General features: G+C 39.1%; 1 protein-coding gene across 2 annotated transcripts in view; it reads right to left on the bottom strand.

Annotated features, from left to right (window-relative positions):
- Positions 1–15,633, bottom strand: part of LOC117205543 (fibroblast growth factor receptor homolog 1-like) — a 113,636-nt gene that overhangs the window by 87,056 nt on the left and 10,947 nt on the right. The gene's annotated exons all lie outside the window — the stretch shown is intronic.

Here is a 15,633-nt window from a genome sequence, read left to right as displayed (position 1 = left end):
AATGACAAATAAAGGCGCAAAAGGAAAATGAAAGTAGTTGTTGAGTAGTCATCAGGGCATCTCTTATTTGCGGTTCACCGCAGCTGCGGTTAGCATTATTATGCAATCAGACGATTAGGGGCCGTATTATCGGTCCCTGCAAATAGCTTCATAAGGCGTTGCTAGTGGCCGCCAGCTATAAATATTGATGACCTATAGCAAGAGAAAATTGTTGCTTTGATATTCCTTCGCGACGAATCTTCCTTCTTCGTATGTTACGTATATAGTGGTTCAGAAAAATATTGCAAACGCCAAAGAAAACTTTTGCGAATATATTACGTGTACTAGTATAAGAATTTTTAAATAACCAAAGAGAAGCTTTCGTTTTTCATTTTGTTAAGAATATCGTACTATCGTCTTGCAGTAATTAAATAAAATTATTCCAACAGCAGTAGAATATATCCATAGAACTAAAACAATTTCTTTTGGTTTTTTTCGCTAAATTAAAATATAAAACGAGTCTGCAAATGTATTTTGATATTCCCTCGCTATGGATCTTTCTCCTTCGCATGTTACGTATACAGTGGCTCAGAAAAATATTGCAAACGCCAAAGAAAACTTTTGCGAATATATTACGTGTACTAGTATAAGAATTTTTAAATAACCAAAGAGAAGCTTTTGTTTTTCATTTTGTTAAGAATATCGTACTATCGTCTTGCAGTGATTAAATAAAATTATTCCAACAGCAGTAGAATATATCTATAGAACTAAAACAATTTCTTTTGATTTTTTTCGCTAAATTAAAATATTAAACGAGTCTGCAAATGTATTTTGATATTCCCTCGCTATGGATCTTTCTCCTTCGTATGTTACGTATACAGTGGCTCAGAAAAATATTGCAAACAACATAGAAGACTTTTGCGAATATATTACGCGTACTAGCATAAAAATTGAAACATAAAAACCGAACCAAATAAAAAATAAAAACCGAAGAAGAGCTTTTGTCTTTCAGTTTCTTAAGAATATCGTACTATCGTCTTGCAGTGATTAAATAAAATTATTCCAACAGCAGTAGAATATATCTATAGAACTAAAACAATTTCTTTTGATTTTTTTCGCTAAATTAAAATATAAAACGAGTCTGCAAATGTATTTTGATATTCCCTAGCTATGGATCTTTCTCCTTTGTATGTTACGTATACAGTGGCTCAGAAAAATATTGCAAACAACATAGAAAACTTTTGCGAACATATTACGCGTACTAGCGTAACAATTTTTAAATAACCGAAGAAGAACTTTTGTTTTTCATCTTGTTAAGAATATCGTACTATCGTCTTGCAGTAGAATATATTTATAGAACTAGAACAATTTCTTTTGGCCTTTCTCGCCAAATTAAAATATAGAACGAGTCTGGAAATGTATTGTAATTTCGTTTACTACAAACGTACACTCGCTGAAAGGTTTAACGTGTACTGTCTTTCTGTTTTTCTTCTTCTTTTTTTAAGTTCCTGTATGTATAAATCGATTAATTCAGGCAATAGACCAAACGAAGTAGAATAGATCGTGTTTGTGTGTTTCATTCGATCACAGTCGACTAGGAAGTCGATTAATCGCGATACACGGCACGCTTGAGTAAACGTGGATCGCGTTCGTTGCCACGCTATGTTTCGTGGAATCTGTTTGTCGAGCCGAGCGAAATTCTCTGGTAATTGGAACGATCTCTTTAACGTTGATATACGAAGGTATACGGCGTGTATCTTGGCGTATTACTATTATACCACATTACACTATATTACCGTACTTTTATACTCTACTTTTTGCCATCATTATTTAATGCACTACATTAGCGCAACTATGGCTGAGACTTTATTATTCTATTACTCGAATCTCTTAGTATCACCAGTCATACGTATTTAAAATATTTCAATCGATACTTTATTCTATTTGCTCGACCAAAACATATTATCAAATTACCAGGCTATTTCGTTGCAAATGTACTATCAGAATTCTCTCTTCAATCTTATCTTATTACGATATTTCTCTAATACACGAAACTACGATACCACGCTGTACGCTGTTCCACTATTATACAACTAATACATTGAGCTACACTACTGGCTCTACATTGTTTCCACTGTTACCACTATCGTCGACGTATTTCTTCAATGCGAAACTGTTATATTAAAATTCTGCAACGTCTCTATCGATACGATCTACAATGAAGCACAGAGGAAGAGGTGCGTTTCAAAAAGCAACGAAAACATGGATAACAGGAAAAAGAAGCACCGAAAGTGCAACATAACCCGGCCGCGTTATCAGCCCTATCTGCAACGTGTCGCGTGTTGTTGTTCCGCTCAGTGGTCCGACTTACTCGCTTTACGGCGTTATACCGTGTAACCGATCTCGTGTACTCGATAGAAGGCTGGCCATTAAAAATACACCAGCCCTGTATCGCAGTAAGGAGAGCAAGAAATACACGTGTAGTCCAATTTGGAGAAAAATTTCGATACTAGAAACCTGGTCCTTTCGATTAACACTAGAACTACCGATGGTTAACGCGAAGCTATTTCTACCAAAATCAGTGAAAATGACTGGTCTTTAAAAAATACGTAATGATAGAATATTTGTATATTTATTGAATTATTAATTTCTTACGGAAGCAATTCCACGTTACGTAATACATTTTTGGTATTATTAATCCATCTGAGACTATGATCCTTAAACGAGGCTTGACAAATTTATAAAACTGTAGAACCAGTCATTTTCACTGCTGTGGTATTTCTAGTGTTAGCATCTAGCGATCTAGCGATCGATCCTCGTAATCGATCGATCGTAAAAATGTCAAAAACGCGTGGGAAGTTGTACAAGACGAGGAAACTGGTTATTGGAGTTCGATAAATAAATTGCAGAACCCTTTTACACTTTGACAAGTACCAGCCATTTTGATTGGTGTTGGTATAAGTAGCCTTGATACAAAATTATTTCGAGCTTGGATGCATAAAAAACAAGATAAAATTCATTATATTATTCCTTTGGTTATCGTTGCGAAAGTCACTATATCACTGTGGAAAAAAATATAGCATACTGTAGAAATTTTAAAAAATTGTGAAACCAGTCAATTTGACTGGTGTTGTAGTTCTAGTGTTAACACGTGAACTTGCACGAGCGTCGGTCTTAATTCAAATATTAGATAACGGAAAAGAATATACTGTAATATTTTCTAAAAAATCAAGTTGTTACTTGCTGTAGCATGGTCGAATTTATCGTTGCTGCCGGAGCAAAATATGTAAAATTCATCGTCGAACTCGTGTTAATCGCAGGCACGCGTAACATTACGCGAAAGCGAACTTCGTTTTATTCCGCGAATAAGAAGAGGAAAAAAAATTGGCGAGAAGCAATAAACCTTCGTAACATTGTTTACGCTGATTCCCTGGAAAATACGCTCTCTGCTTTCGATGTACTTCCACGAACGATAATCCTTGTCCAAACAAATTCTTCCAAGTTAATCGTGAACTCGCTGAACTTGTTCGACGTGGCGAGTGTTCGTTTGTTTCACTGCAGCTCCATAAAATGGCTCTTGGATGGCTGCAACGAAGGGTTAACACGGGAAGAAGGGATCGTTCTCTCTCGTGGCACGCGTCGCCGTTTTCTTTTCTCTCTCTTTTTTTTCTTTTTTCGGCTGGTGTGGAAAGTAGCGCGTGACGAGGCCCACCTGGCAGAGAAATGTAACGAGATTCTTTCAGTGAGCGGCCTTTGTACCGTGTAAATGCGGCGCGAAGCGTTGTATATTGATTCTACGCTGGCTACTGTCGTTTTAGCTAATTTTTCGTTTATCTGCTTAACTGCGTGTAACGTATACAGTCGGCCATAAAAGTCTTCGTACGCTTTAGGAGGACACCATTTCGCTTGTCGTAGTAAAATTTGATGTTCGTGTGTGTTATACAGAGACGCGATACTTCGTGGAAAATTAAGAAGAACATGAAACGAAAGTGGTCATAGATCCTCGAACCAAGCCTCTCAATAAAATGGTAAAATTCTCAGATCAACAAGATACGACAAAATTTGTTCATTTTCGGCTTAATCTTCGAGAAACATCCGCACGACTGCTACGATTACGTTGAACGTTTTATATTTAAATTCGAACTGTCGTAAACGCGGCTGTTTAATTAGTACTCGCTTGCAATATAATTGTTCGTAACGTCTCGAGATAGCGACGAGATGATCGGAAGAAGATCGTTAACAGTTTCGTAATTTCGTAGCATTATCTAAATGCTAATTACTTGATCCAATTAAATTGGCCCGACAGCCACTTTCCTCTCTGTTGCTGTTGGATCTCATAAAAAACCACATATTAAGATTATCTTCCTAAAAGAACATCTCCAAAAAGGTTCGTTCGTTAATCAATCTTCTAATTAATTAAGGCTGGCAAATCTTGAAAAGCTTTTAATTTTATACAATTAGCCATACTTGCACACCAAAAACACACAAACTTCTTCTCGGTGGTTCGCCTGTAAATCAACATCAGAAAAAGAAGACGACGAAATATTACGAACAATATGGTCCTGTTCCCTTAACGACTCGCCTAACCCAGCCATAGACTTCCACGTGCCTAACTACCTACGAAAAATGGCGTTTTATGGAAAAACCGCCGTTTTTTCTACGGTTTCTTTTTCTACTTCATCATTTAGGGTCCGCCTTGATCCGTGTTGTCTCGCACGCACGGCTGCCGTGCGCATCGACCGCGATAATTAGCGAATCCAGATTTCAGCCGATAAATTAAACCGCGAAGGTTCGTGCCGTAGCTCGCATGGCTGCGTATGCGCGTGCACGTGCAGCCGCACGCCAGGATACATACATTTCCACTCGTGACGATACTCTATCATGCGTACCAACATTCCGCGAAATCATGTTAATACGCTATTTGTTCCTACCGAATGGATCATTCCACTTTTTAACTGTATCCGATCGTTACACGATGCGGCTATTCGTCTGAATTTCTTCATAGTTAATCAAGTTATAAATTTTTCATCTAATCGTAGAATTTAGAAGTTCGTACAACGATTCTCTTCGCTGCCTGTCTCCTTCATTTTTCCACTTTTTCTTTCATACAGCGGCGTACGGATATATTGGCAACTAAGTGATTGCGGGGTTTGCCATTAGCTGGTATTGACAAAATCCGCAATCGCTTATTTGTCGAGCCGATACATTCGGAGAAGTAGATTCGGTCGGCGACAGTTTAGTTAGTCAGACATCGAGTAAGATCGAACACCTCTGACAAGCATCAAATTCTTTAGTTTCATATGACAATTTCATTTCTTTTTAATTTCGTATAACAATCATCTGTTTATAATTATTACTGGAATCTTCACAATCCGTATTCGTAAATGGAAGAAATTAGACTTGATTCGAAATTCGATGAAACAGTATGAAATAAAAGAAATTTGGAATTTTCGAACAAACGTGCAAAGATGTTCGAGCGGAATTTTCACTCGTTGCAACCAATTTCGCAATTTATGAACGTTGATTTAGCCATCAGGTTCGAACAGTTTTCCGCAACGGTTTTCCTCAATAATTCCTTTCATTATTTCCGCAAACGTAAGTAGAAACGAAGCTCTAAATGCTCGCTTATAGAGCCGAGAACTCGAGCTTGTTCTTCGTTTTTGGCAGCGGGCGAAGCTCGATGACGTCAATTCGCTATTCGAATTTCGAAATAGCATTTTCGATCGCGCAGCCAATTTACCTTTCTTTTTTTGCCTATTTTCCTGCTCCGTTTAACCAAGTTAGCTGTACTTTACACAATGATCTCGCGGGGAGATCTTTTATTAAAATCTTTAATTTCTCGCGTTTCGTCTCGACGATAAGCTCGTGGATGACGCGGATGCTGCAAGAACATCTCGCGAGATTTCTGCCCGCGAGCGAATTGAATGCCGATCGTGTTTAGTCGGAATCACTGCCAAACTGATTCCTGGTAATTTGCATGTTGATCATTTGCGGTATATTTATTAGACTCGAAGATGGAGATTTTTATAGAAAATTTTGCGTTGAAATTTTATTAAATTTTTATTCCCTACCGATATCATTTTCGAGAAACTGCCGCTGTTAGTATGTTACTAACACTGTAAACTGAAAATGTAACACTGAAAATACTGTATTTATATTATTATTAATTATCAAATTAATTAATTATCAGATAATTATTTGACGTCTATCGTTAACTTTTGCAGCATCAAATTTTCTTTTAATATACTATTTTATTAATCTTAAAATAAAAAGCACGTATTACTAAAATATTGTTAACGACAAGCAATAATAGCATTCTCAACTTTACGTCATCTCTAAAGAAACACAAGCATCGTTCTCTCCTGCAATTGCAATCTACCTTTAGAAAATTCCTTTGTATATCTTCATCATCTATTTACCGCTGAAAATTCCTGCTCCGCTTATTTCTCAAAATCTCTGGTCCATTTGTTTCTCAAGATTGCCGTTGCATTTATATGGCAAAATTCCTGCTCTACTCGTTTGTCAAAATTTTTTCCCTCCTATCAGCAGGTATCAAAGAAGGATTTTTCACGGCTATTTTCTCTGGTCACAAAGAGGAGAGAAATGTGCATGGTCATGTACCGTGATCGCAATAGCGATCGCATCGATGAGGTTTCGTTTATGCAGCATGACCCTGCACAGCAATAAAACACTTTATAAGCGAAGACAGATGACTTCTGATTTAACCGTCACGTCCGCGAAACGTTTTAATTCCCCGACAAACGGCTGTCCGTCTTCCCTGTTGGCCGATTAATAGACTCGTTGCGTGAAAACGTTCAGCTGCATCCACTCGATCGTAGATCCACTCCAAGGCTTTCTCCTTTTCCACGGATGATTAATGGCATCGATCGACACTGACAAACATATTTTTTGTTCGCCATGAAACCATCGCGTGCATTTTGCCGCGTCATTTGCGCGTACATTGTGACACGTAGTATTAGTCGTTTGATAAGCCAAAGATAGACACGTTGAAAGTTGTGCCGCGAGCAAAATCAGCGTGAATATCAGTGCAAGTGCCGATGCGAATCTCGTTTGATGGCCGGTGAACGCTGTGCATAGCAATTAAGGCAAAGAGTTTTTGTTCTTCTACCGGGGGAGAATGTGGTTTTTCGTTTATTGTCCTTTCCATCGTTTTCCTTTTATTTCATTCCTCTTTAGCCCGTATGATACCTCTGTATATGTCTGTAGAATTTTTCCGAATCGTTGAAGTAAATAACACGTTTCAGTGATTCGTTCAATCTGATGGAATAATGCACAGTACTGGGAATATCGTTTATTTATCGGCGGATTTTATTTCTGTCCGCGACGAAGTGTATAAATCCGATCGCTAAGTTTGTTTTATCTATTCAAAAAATATATCACGCTCGAAAACCCACCGGTCGATTCCAGGAATTGTATCGGTTATATCGTTAACGAAGACCGTAACACGCGCTAAGAATATTAAGAATACTAAAATCCGCTTGAATATATTCGAAAAATGCACCGGGCCTAAGACATTACTCACCCACCTGAAGATCTTATTTTCTGCCGCAGCGAGGCGAACAACTCGTTACGAAAATTTCTTCGAGCTAACTTGAAAAACCATTCATCAATCTTAGAATTTTAGTTTCGTTCTTGACAAGGGCAAACGTCGAGCACCGCGCGTCCAAAAAGTCTACTCTGCTTAAAAAATGCTCATTAACTAAACAACGTCACCGATCGATAAATCTTAATCGATTCCGTAATATTATTCTAATGTACGAAGAAAGTGGAGAAATCGAAAAACCGAACGTTACGTTGGAAACATCAATGACGATGGAGCCGAGGGGCCGAGTGAGTCGATTCGTCTTTCTAGCACCTCGTTAGGTATCAATTAAGGCAGGTTTTTAACGCGTCGGCCCTTTTTAATTGGCCGTATCGCGAGATTTGTGGCGTTGAGAATAAACCGCGCGCCGGCGTGAAATTTATTAATAACCGAGCCCGTTAACCGGCCACCGTGTGCACGATGGATTCTCAGAAGAAAAACCGGCGACTGCCCACACGCGTCTTAACCGGCAGTCGCGCGTTTTCATTAACCTCAGGACACGATCGACCTCGTGTACCCCCGCTGTTACACAGAAAGCAACGCGATTCGTTCTTAACAACCTAAATCTTCGTTAAGTCGCTTCTGAGGAATCTTGTTTACACGATTTTTCTCTGGAATTGATCACCAGTTTCGTACGATGTATTTCACTATATTTGGATATACAACGGGACTCCGGTTATCCGAGTTCTGTTTATTCGAACTGATGTCGTCACAATGCTCGATTTACCGAATACAGTGGAATTCCGTTTATACGAACTTCATTTATACGAACGAAACTTTTGCAGCGCCTGGTTAATCGAACTTTAGCCGAGCTCCCGTTATCTCAACTTGAAGCAAGCTTTTATTATCTGAACTTTGACTGAAATCCTGTTGTCCGAACTTTCGCTGATATCCTATTACTTGAACTTTAACTGAGATCCTATTATCTGAACTTCAAGTAAGCTCCTATTGCTTGAACTTTAACTGAGATCCTATTGCCTGACCTTCAAGTAAGCTCTTATTGCTTGAACTTTAACCGAGATCCTGTTATCTGAACTTCAAGTAAGCTTCTATTACTTGAACCATAACCGAGCTCCTGTTATCTGAACTTCAAGCAACTTCCTATTACTTGAATCTTAGCCGAGCTTCTGTTAACTGAACTTTAACTGAAATCCTATTATCTGAACTCTAAGGAAGCTCCTATTACTTCAACTTTAACCGAGTTCCTTCTCTCTGAACTTCAAGTAAGCTCCTATTACTTGAACCTTAGCGGAGCTTTTGTTATCTGAACTTTAACTGTGATCCTAGTATTGGAATCTCAGCTGAGCTCTTGTTATCAGAACTTTAACTGTAATTCTATTGTCTGAATTTTAAGGAAGCTCCTATTACTTGAACTGTAACCGATCTCCTATTATCTGAACTCTGAGTAAGCTCCTATTACTTGAACCTTAACCGAGCTCCTGTTGTCTGAACTTCAAGTATGCTCCTATTACTTAAACCTTAGCCGAGCTTCTGTTATTTGAACTTTAACTGTGATCCTGTTATTTGAACTTCAAGTAAGCTCCTATTACTTGAACTTAAACCGAGCTTCTGTTATCTAAACTTCAAGCAAGCTCCTATTACTTGAACTTAAACCGAGCTTCTGTTATCTAAACTTCAAGTAAGCTCTTATTACCTGAACTTTAACCGAGCTTCTGTTACCTGAACTTCAAGTAAGCTCCTATTACTTAAACCTTAGCCGAGCTCCTGTTATCTGAACTTCAAGTATGCTCCTATTACTTGAACCTTAGCCGAGCTCCTGTTATCTGAACTTCAAGTATGCTCCTATTACTTGAACCTTAGCCGAGCTCCTGTTACCTGAACTTTAACTGAGATCCAACTGTCTGAACCTTAGCCGAGCTTCTGTTATTTGAACTTTAGCTGAGTTCTTATTATCTGCGCTATACCTCCGACCGTCAATTTTTTTATGAGGACGTTGAACAATAAAATGCAACAGTATAAATGCAAGTTCTGGGACGCATTCTCATGACTTGCAGTCGATTCAAGTTTGTAGGATTATTATGTATATAGGAGCAAACATTTCCTGGAATCCTGTTACATGAACATGAACTCCTATTAACAGAACGAAATAGCTAGTTTCCTATTATAGAAACTGACCACTTTGTCATCCGATCGGTTCGTATAAACTGAGTTCCGCTGTATGTTTCTGGATTCTTATTCTTTCTTTTTTGCGTTTATTTGTCAGAAGAAAATATATTACAAATATTTTTACAATGTCTGTAATGGTTGTGTCAATGTGACTTAAGTGGGTATCAATGTTCTTAAAGCTAACAGCTCTCGCGGGACCACTCGTAATTCACAAAAACAATATTTTATTTGTTGATAAACTAACAGGACCTTAACTGATGATATTTATAAATATTCAGTGGTTTATATGTGTAACGTTTAAGTAATGTAACATATTGGTATTTACAAATTCCAGCTTAGTATAATACAGTAATATAAAAATTAACTCCGATTATACGAATAATAAACAGCGAAAGAAGGAAGAACTAGTGGAATTTTATTATGTGGTATTAGATATTATTATATTGTTTTATTATATCTTTTAGTATATTCGATGAGTATATCTTCAGTTTTTAAGGAAAATGTTATATCATCAGTACGGACTACGAAGTTTGACTATATTTCATTGATATATTTTTGTTTTCAATGGAAGTTCGTGAACCACGAGCAATCGGTTTTAAATTATCATTTAAATAATTTGTTGGATCGTTGATAGGTACATATACGTGCGTAATTAATTAATTAATTAAATGATACTGCGTTGTACGTTTTATCGATTTTATTTTATTTTTACTTTGCTCGTATTCAAGTTTCTACGCCCATTACGAAAAAGACAGGTTTTCCGAAGGCTCGTGACCTCCGCGAAAACTTACGAAATTTTCTACAGTAATATATCTCTACAAATTATGTTAGTTTTATAATTAAATTTAATAATCCAACGATCTATAAAGGCAAAGAATCTCTTTCGTCAGGAAACTCGATAGAAACAGAAAGATAAAGATAGAAATTTAATTAAGAAAGTAATTGTTCGTAAAATAAGGAAGGAAAGTAGAAATTGACCAGATTTTTCCATCGGAACGCTTTCAAGTGTCTCGTTTCACGTTTCTCGCGCTAGCAGGCGTAAATCTCTCGGCGTGCAACCATGTTTCAACACATTTCTCGGAGACGAGGATTTTTTTCTAGGGACATCCGCGTGTTCGAGACCTCGGGGAGAAGGTGTACAGATGCGTTTGCACGGCTGCTATATCTTTTCACGCTGTCTTCTCGTTCATGTTTCACGTTTTCTCGAGGTTAAGACGAGTTCGAGGAAGCTGATTTACGAGGTGATTCTTACCAGGTGTTTCTTGCTTTTGGTATGCGATAGAGAGGTATCTTAGAAGTACCCGTGCTGTTTCGAAGTCGCCTTCTTAATGATACGAATCATTAAACAGTGGTTTAACATTCCTTTCGACAACGAGGAATTTTATTCCTCGGAATATTACGCCAGATATTACACAGCGATTCTCAGTTCCTTACAGCTCTTCCCTCCACTTTTTTCCAAAGCAATTGAAAAGAATTTTAATTAATTACTACGCTACGTTTAGAAGAAAATACTATTTGAAGTGAAGATATTTCATTGACGATTCTTGTCACGGCTAATTACGATGATCGATTATATATATTTGATAGAATTTGGATATTTTACCAGCGAACTGTTCATTCTTTCGAGAGTCTAAGATTATTTAGAAGCTAAGTGAACAATGATATAAAAATTCCACGAAAGAATCAGGCTACCTTGGTCGTTCTTCCAGACAGGTGAACCGAACAAGCCACTCCGACAAAGCGTAAACCATGACCTACTCCATCGAGCCGTACGATAACGGTCGATTAACTGGTCGAACGCACGAGCTCTTCATTTCCTTTTGTACAACCTGTCTCGTGCTCGTCTCACCGAATCGGTGACTCACGTTTCCCTTTATCCTCGCCATCGTCGATCCTTCGATATCGCAAATTCTCAAACATGAGAAAATCTATGGAAAAGGAAGGGAACATCCTTCGACCCGCATACATTTCGATATAAGAATAGAAAAATATTTCCAAGTCGACGTATATTGGTCGATTCGTAGATGGAATTACAAGCAGAATACGCATCGAGTTTTTTTTACCATTTTCCATTTTCACGAAACAAAATAAACAGTCTCCGACCCGCATACATTGCAATAAACGAAAAAAGAAGGAAGAGCCGATGTAGATAAAAGTAAAAAAGGAAAAGTTATACGCAAATAGTAGTTCGTTAAAAACGTCGTCAGCCTTCTCTGAACTTTCATCGGCGATGATCGCGTCCAGAGTAGTCTAGACGCTTGGTTTCTTTGCCGCTCTTCCTGTGATCGGCGTGAGATTATGTCGAGAATCGGTCGCAGATGAGAAAAACTCGCGTGCTCGTGGTACGAGCGGCAATTAACTCGGCTACCAACGGCGCCGATTAATTTCCAGCGTAGATTCGATCTACCGATCGGTAGCCTGTTATTTCTGGCGATCGTCCTTCGAAATCGCGTCGCTATCTTCTCAAAGTTTCCATAAAAACGATCCTTCGTCATCTGAAACCCTCGATTGCCGCCAACTTCGTCTATGAAATTTTCGATTATCGCGAAATTTACGACATCCTGTAGCGCCTCGAAGTTACCTGAAAAGTGCTCAAGATATTGCAAAATTCCTCCAGAGAATCCTCTGTCGTCTCAGAAAATTTCCTGACAATCTTCCACTATCGCGAAACTCGCGCAGAGGATTCTGTAGTTCTTCAAAATTCTCCCGAAAATCGCCGCTTATCGCGAATAGAAAATTCCTCGAGTTGCGAAACCTCTGAACAATCTGTTGCCTGATAATTGTCCAACATGCTCAACGTAAACCACGTTTATCCAGAAATCCTCCTAATCCTGCGGTATCGCGAGAAATTTCTTCTTCTCTCTTCTGCACGAAATTTACGAAATTTTGGATTATCGGCACGGCATCTGCCGACTTTTTCTCACGAGCAACGAGAACGTGTACCTTGGCACATGCGAACCGTCTCCTAAACCTGAACACCGTCGTCTCTTGGGTTCAGATGCTGTCTGACGAAAAGTGCTGCTTAACTGCACTTGACTTTCGAGACGCGAAGGCCAGAAAGAATGAAAAGAGGAGGATGGGCATCGGTCGCTGCGGGGTGGAGGTCGGTCGTACAAACGGGGGATAGAAACGTCCATTATTCTATTCCGACGAAGTGAGGCCGGCAATCTGGCCTTATAAAATAAACCACTGTAACGCTGGCGGTCGGTGCGATCTGTCAAATAAATCGTAGCTCGTTTCTTACCAGCTTACTTACCCGACATCGTCCCTTTTCTCTTCTCTCCTTCTCCACGACTCGGCCGTACAAAGCCGTACGATTTTCGTCTTTTTCTACGTATACTAGAACGCTGCCACTCTTCTTCTAGCTCGAGTTCATGAAATGAAACATGGTTCTGTTAAGAAACGAAAGAAGAAGAGAAGATTCGTTTTGTACGCGGTGCTCTGGTAGCAGAGATGCAGGATTAAAAGGAGACACGGAATGCAACTCACAATGCGTTCCACTGTGTCTTTCCATCCATCATTTTCCCTCGGCTCGAAGACGCGCGATTTATACGATGTTGCATACTTACATCCGATAAATTGGCTTTGTGAACGAGAAGAAAGCGGATTGAACGCGGCCCAGAAGACGTTAGGTTGAAAAGTCTCATTTTTCCTATCAAAGTTTTTAATATTTTTGGTACTTTCCTAATACCTTTTGCTACGTTTTAGTATCGTTTGATTGTTCTTTCCTCTTTATTTTTTCAGAATCGTTTTTCCTATAAATGTTGTCTTCTTTGCATCTCCCGTGTACCTTTCCTTTATGTCGCTGTTTTTGCTTTTCGAAATAGAATATTTATACGGTACTCTGGTTCCCAGGACTTTCAGTTCTTTTCTCAAATTTTCTCTCGTCCCCTGAACGTCTTCTACGCTTTTTACCAAACGAGGTGTCTCCTTTCAGTTGCTAGAACTTCGTACGTTCTCTAAGATATATTTCTGTCATTATACTCCCTTCCAGTTCCCTTTCTTCACTTCTTCGCAAGTAGTTTGATTCACTTTCGAATATCTTACTAGGGAGAAATTGTGTCTCCTACATTCTATTTGTACGTTGTGCTCTACCCTTCTCGGCGCGTATTGTCGCAAACGATAAAAATCCACTTTTCAGCGCGTCCAATTAGTCGTAACTTCCCTGCGCGTAGTTAGAACCTTTAATTAGACGTTACTCGTGCTAATGATCCAGTTAATGACCGCGTCAGTCAATTCCACTAAATTCAAAGGAACTCCGCTAAACTCCTCCGAAAGGATCGACTCACATTAATTGCAAAAAACCGAGGAAAAACGAACAAGGAGAAATCGTCGATTATTAACCCGCCCAAGACCGACTAACAATAATTACAACAAGATTAACAGTAAATTAAAAACTCTTGATCGTTGCTGAATCGTTATGGTAGGCAATAGACCGATTACATCGCTTAAGCGTTATTAATCCTACTAGCAAAAAGGAAGCGAGAGAGGCCCTAAAAAGGACGAACAGTTCGTCCCTGTAATTTCTTCTGTTTTTTTTTTTTTTTTTTTTTTTTCGTGAATTCCAGCGGCCAACTTTTCCTTTCGCCATTTCTTCCTCCGCTTCGCCGACTCTGATTCAACTTGCTTTCTTGCGCAGGACACAGTGAAGCGATTTCCTGGGCGAGTCTCCTAATTAGTTCCAGTTAGGCGTGAGTTACACGAAGCTGCTCTCCTTCGTAATTTATTATCTGTTTAAAAGAACAATAATTATCCGTTGTACTGGCTCTTTCCCCTGTCGCTTTTCTTTTATTCCGCCGGTGTCCGCGGCCTGCACCTTCATCGACATTAAATTTCCTCGACGTGGCGCGAGCTCTGTGTAATCTTTATCGAGAAAAATCATGGCAAATTGCAAATGGCCGGAGTTTATCGCCGGAAGCGAGCGCCAACAGCGGCCCCTGTAACGAGCCGCGCATTACCAATCGCCTTCATTTTTTATACCCACAAAAAGTGGAAGCTGCAACGGTTGCGCCGGGACGTTACGATTGCTTAGCTGCTGCGTTTATGTACTTTATGTGCGCGCCTGTAACCGCGAGAAAGAAGGGTCCCAAGTGTGAAGTAAAGCGATACACGTTTCGGAATTAGCGTGATTCGTGCAACGAGTCGTAACTGGTTCTTTCGCGAGTCGTACGAATGAAACGTAAAAAATCGACAACTCTCGTGTAATATTAACCACGCGATGGCTTTCCAGCGATACACGCGAGAATCGCCAGTTCCGCCGGAATCGTGCGATATTAACCGTATAGCTTCTTGTAACAGGAAGATTGATTTTATGGTATTTATCGTTGCTCTTATTGCGGGTTACACGTTGTTTAAATATTGGTTTATTAAGGAACGTCGTAAAGGTTTATGGAATTAAATTACCTTCGACTAAAGCAAATGATACCTGCATTTTATTCCTTGGCTCGTTGGCTTGTCGGTCGCTTTTCGTTATTAAATTTCCCTTTTCTTTTTTTTTCTTTTTTTTTCGTGCCAAGCTACGCTTCTTCTTGACCTAGGTAGGCAAAAGCATAGCGACGTTTAATAAAACGAAGAGCGTGGTATTTAAATTGCGTCTTTAATGTAAGTTCCTGGTCTTAAACCTGTACCAAAGTTAATTCATCATCGCAGTTCCGTTAATCTCTTCCTGACAATAAAAATCGCACCGATTTCGTGCCTTCCTCCTTGGCCACGATGCTTCCCTTCGATTACTATACTGTTATCTGGTTCGTTTGTTCATCAAATCAGATTCGATCGACCTCGCTTTTAGCATGAACGATATTTTACGAGTTATCAATTAACATCTCGTGTCTCATCGAAACTCTGATCATCGACGACGCTTTAGAATTCCCTTTAACCAACATCGTTACGATCCGTTGCTATTTAATTTTACCGTTCGTCATATA

Source organism: Bombus bifarius, unplaced genomic scaffold (assembly GCF_011952205.1).
Source record: "Bombus bifarius isolate JDL3187 unplaced genomic scaffold, Bbif_JDL3187 scf7180000007992, whole genome shotgun sequence".
Taxonomy (NCBI): Eukaryota; Metazoa; Arthropoda; class Insecta; order Hymenoptera; family Apidae; genus Bombus; species Bombus bifarius.
Note: the sequence above shows the minus strand (reverse complement) of the source record. Positions and strands in the feature narration are given on the sequence as shown.